Source organism: Sinocyclocheilus anshuiensis, unplaced genomic scaffold (assembly GCF_001515605.1).
Source record: "Sinocyclocheilus anshuiensis isolate Anshui unplaced genomic scaffold, SAMN03320099.WGS_v1.1 scaffold2178, whole genome shotgun sequence".
Taxonomy (NCBI): Eukaryota; Metazoa; Chordata; class Actinopteri; order Cypriniformes; family Cyprinidae; genus Sinocyclocheilus; species Sinocyclocheilus anshuiensis.
The window spans coordinates 176,602-181,601 of record NW_015559171.1 but is presented as its reverse complement, the minus strand read 5'-3'; the positions used below and the strand labels follow the sequence as shown (position 1 = coordinate 181,601).

At 39.5% G+C, this 5,000-nt stretch overlaps 1 pseudogene; it reads right to left on the bottom strand.

Moving 5' to 3' along the window:
• Nucleotides 1–3,995: 3,995 nt before the first annotated feature.
• The window catches only part of LOC107681563 (GTPase IMAP family member 8-like), a 5,146-nt pseudogene continuing 4,141 nt past the window's right edge, over nt 3,996–5,000 (bottom strand).

Genomic DNA, 5,000 nt, shown 5'->3' with positions numbered 1-5,000 from the left:
TATGTGGCTGTAATTGCTGCCAACCACAACCCCATGGAAGGGAAGTCGGTGGGGAAGCATGACCTGATCATCAGGTTCCTTGGGGGGGGCCCCCCTCTATACCCTCTTGGGACCTGTCTCTAGTGCTCAGAGCACTACAGCAGGGCCCATTTGAGCCTTTGCAGACAGTCGAGCTGAAGTTTCATTCAATGACAACTGCTCCTGCTGCCCATTCAGGTTGCAAGCTCACTCTACTAGAAGTGTTACATCCTCCTGGGCTCGTGGCACGCAGATATTTGTAGAGCTGCGGGCTGAGCGACCCCCAACACGTTCGCTAGATTCTATAGCCTTCGTGTGGAGCCGGTATCCTCCTGTGTTCTCACTTCAAACGGGTAGAAGCATTGAAAGGCCCCGGCTTCGGGTCAGCTTGCTAAAACCGCTCCAGAGAGTCCATATTGTAGACCCTGTCGAACTCCTCCATCACCTCGGCAGCCAGACTTGGCGGAGCGTCCGGCCCTCACTCGATGAATCCGTGAGAACCGGTAGAGGGCTGGGTTCCATATGTAGAGAACTAAGTGGATCCCATATGTGTAAAGTCCACGGTATAGCCTCAGAGCACGTGTTTCCCCGGCAGACTTCCTGCTATTTTCCTAGAGGGTTACAATCACCTCTAATCTTCCATATGCTCCTAGATGGTTGTTCATATGTGTAAGTGCTTCCGAAAACTCCTTCAGGAAGGATGGGCTTCCGCAACGTTCCGGTTCCAAGTGGAAAGGGTACGTTTTCCCAGTGTTATCCAGTCTTACTGAGTGGGTAGTGCCATAGCAGCAGTAACTAGTCTTCTTGTGATAAGCCCCGGCCTACGCCAAAAAGAAGGGGCGCAAGGAGGCTTCCACAGGACACTGGAAGGGGCAGTATCCGTGGCACTTTGGTAGGGATCCCAATACGTCGGTCATCCGATGTGACGTCGAGAGTGACCAGTCTCCGTTCCCTCCTTCAGGGAACGAGGGTTACATACGTAACCGAGACGTTTCATTGACATTCAGAGCAGATGCCCTTGTTGTGCCAGAATATTTTAAGCATACATTATTTGCTATTTATTGACATGAATACTAAGTGAATACTGAGTACATAGTTAGGGACAATAGCATGAGATAGGAAGAGTATGAAAACTAACAGTTTTGGAAATGCATAAAGTGTGATCCACCAGCCACACATAGATCAAGCAATGGGCCAAATATTATCAAGTGACAGATTGAAAGACCATGCCAAGCCTTTTACACAGAAATAATAATAATAATAAAAAAAAAATACAAGAAGCATTTTGTCTTCCTATCATTGATTTCATGACCACTTAGTGCTGCTTTACATGATTATGGTATTAAACATGCTCTGCCCTCTCATGTCTTTCCCCCATCTATAAACAATCCCTCTCTAATTCCAGTTCCCTGTAAAAGAAGCCTCAATTAATTATACAGTCTTAGTTGGCCTGAGTAAAGTTGAAAATATGAATTATTCATGTGTAATTTCTTGAAACACTGTGTGTGTGCATGAGAGGGAGAGAATGGATACAGTTTGAAGGGGCAACTCAGTGTTGCAAGACCAACTCTGTCATCTGTCGAGGCTTTATTCAGTCTCATTCTGTTACTTTGCTTTGTTCCCCTCTCGCAGCTTTCATCCTCTTCCTTGACATTTCTCAGCTTTGCCCTTTTTAGTTTCTTCACTTTTCAAACATTTACTTGCCATCGTTTCTGTTACCCCTTTTCATCCTTTAGCGTGAGACAATATCTGTAACCAGTACTTTTTGTTATATTGGATATGATTAAAAGAGAATTAGGTCACTCCTAGGCTAGCCTGGGTATAGATACATTCTAAAAATGCTCAAACTTATTGTTGTTGGTGTGATTAGTAGAATTAAAGGGATTGTTTACCAAAAAAATGAAAATTCTGGTATTTATCCTTATTAAAATAAAACTTAATAAAACTTGTGGCAGCTTATAATGACAAAGACAAAAGAAAAAAAGAAAGAAAGAGAAGAAACACTATAAAATTAGTCCATACTACTTAAATTCAATAAACCAAATGTCACTTTAAAGTTTCAAAATGCTGAAAACGTTTTAAATACAAAACAAAAATAAAAATACAACTCTTATTGATTAAAAATACCCATAGAAACCAACATCTACTGAATAGCAATCAAATAATAGGGTATTATTCAATTCAGTGGCAAAACAACAAAAATAACTTATCTGAAGGTCTGGAAATGAAGAAAGGATTGGCCCTTTAACAAATAGTCCAGTGATGATTGATTGAATTGTCCATGGATGAATCGCCCACAGAGTTCACAATCCTTGAGCAAAAAAATACCCCAGACTGAAAATAGTCACATTGAAAATTTCAGATGACAAAAGATGGAAACAGCTTATAATGATTATATATCTGTACATGTGAATATGAGTGAAAGGCAAGCATCCTCCCAACAGTGAATGATGAGTATCAAAGCCGTTGGCTGTATGAAGTCTTGTTGTCTAAAACCTGCCTCATCTAATGCCATTCACTTCATCTAGCAGAAACAAGAGTCTTTCAGTGATTACAGCATCATTGTTCGCAACAGTAACTTGCATTAGCATTACTTCCTCTTGCTGTTCTTCCCCTTGGATGTTGTTTGTCATTTATTTATTTGTTTGGTTGTTCGTTTTTGTTTATTTTTCCCTGGAAATATTGTGCTGTGGCATCTCATTTGCATATTCCTCCTTAATGTGTGCGACTTTGCCTGCAGCAATGTGTTGTGCAAATGTATCAAATTTAAATATTCTCGTCGCTAAGGGGTCTGTGCATTATGAGAGTAAAGATATGGCAGCGGATTTCCAGATGAATATATTTCCACAGACATTTCCACATTTCTGCATTTTAAAAACAGATACTAGTGTACTCTACACATTTCAGATATATATTGCATGCTTGGAAATGTTCTTTTTGAAATATAAATGTAACCATATAACGTTTAAAAGGCAATGTTTTAAAAATAAGGTAAAAATAATGCACTGCAAAAAAAAAAAAAAAAAGTAATAAGTATATATATTTACTTATTACTTAATTACTTTTTATATATATTTATTTTACCCATTTGGCAAAGTAGCAGTTTCTTGTTTTAAGCATAAATATAACAGTTTATTGAGATTTATGCTTAAAACAAGAAAACTGTCCTACACTGTAAAATCCAATAGTTTACCTTACTTAGATATAATTAGTTATCTTTACTTAGTTGTTATACTTACTCGGTTTTATTAAGTAACAGCTAATTTTAAGGCGAATAAAACAACTTACTTGCTGCAATGAGTAAATCTTACTTAAAATGTTCAAGTAGCCACAACAAAACCGATGACATTAATACACCAGTTGGAGGCAGCAGTGCGCTAATGTGTTGCTAATGTGCAACACTTCTCCAAATCTTCTCTGCCTTGACCCTGTGTCTTTTGCCATCATTGTTCAGGGTAGTACTGCAAAGAACAGTCTCCAGGGTCTACCTCAGCCATTTGCTTCCGGACTGCCATGTGCTATGTTTGGATCACTGGTACAGTACATTTGGATTACCCTAATACTGTGAAGAACACTTACAGTGTGATGCTTGACTTGGGACAGGAAAAAACAAAAAAAACATTGGAAACATGTGCGGCCAACCCAGTGCCATACTTATTCATTGTACTGCTACCTCCACTGTTTATAAGAAGCATACCCACTGCATCAGATTGTTTTTGCTTTGTTTCAAAATGTTTGTAATACAAGTTAAAACTGCACTGAGAAAAAAAACAAAAAACATTACCTTTAACTTTCAACTACCTTAAATGTATGTAATTGTATGTGTGTGTGGTGAATGGAACATTGTTGTCAGTAATTTGTAATGGATATTTGAAGCATAAGGATGTTTAGATATTTCTACTTGAAAACAAAACAAAAGCACTGATTATGAAAATGATTTCCAGAACTCTATAACTTTTCCCTCATAAATTCACACCTCATTCGGCTGTCATCCATCTCCACGCTCTCGACTCCCAAATGACTTCATCATCTTCACCGTAATCAAACACATCATCGGATTCATCTTCCTCTCTTCGTCCCTGCATCTTCTGTCTGGTGTTTGCTCTGTCTTCCTCCACCTTTCTCCTCTCTGTCACCTCTTGTAGCACCTGCATGTCCTTGTCATCACACCTGCTGTTAACCGCAATCATCCCCTGTATCTTTTCCAGCAGATCTCTGACCTGATGTCTCTCCCCCTTGGCCTTATTATTAAAAACATGATACCTGTTTCCACATCTGTCAAGCCACTGCAGAGCTTTTCCCTCATATTCAATGTGCTGCTCAATGGCTCCGTCTCCAAGCAGGTCCCCAAAAGTGAACAGAACTATACTGTGATCCCAAACCATGGAGCCCAGAAGCCTCAAATTATCCTCCATCGCCTTTCGTTCCTGCTCTTTAAAGGAACAGTCGGCACGAAGAACCAAAATGTAAGTGACTGGTCCAGAAACGGATAGAGATGCACTCTGAGATTTCGTCTTTATTCAGTTCAGGGGTTTGTTCTATGGGCAGATGCTTCCACCAGCCAGGGGTGTCTAATATGCTGACCTGCTGTCCTCCCAACTCTCCACTACCACTAAATATTGTAGAAACTTAATTTTCTGTAAAGTTGCTTTTCAACGATTTGTATCGTGAAAAGCGCCATACAAATAAACTTGAATTTAATTATGTCTTTGATTAAATCCATCTGATCGCACAGGCGCCTCACTCACACACAAACAACATTAGTTCTACCATTGCCTGACATTTCAGCTATTCATCATAAAACTAAAATGTAGTCAACCAAACATAAAAGTTACACTGTTTATTTTAAAAAGGTCCGCTGTAAAATCAGCGTGCAGTGCCCAAACAAACATTTTTGCGCATGAGAAGGATTTTACACGGATATTAGAACATGAGTGAAGTATAAAGCCATGTTTAGGCTACATAATGAATAATAGTTATGC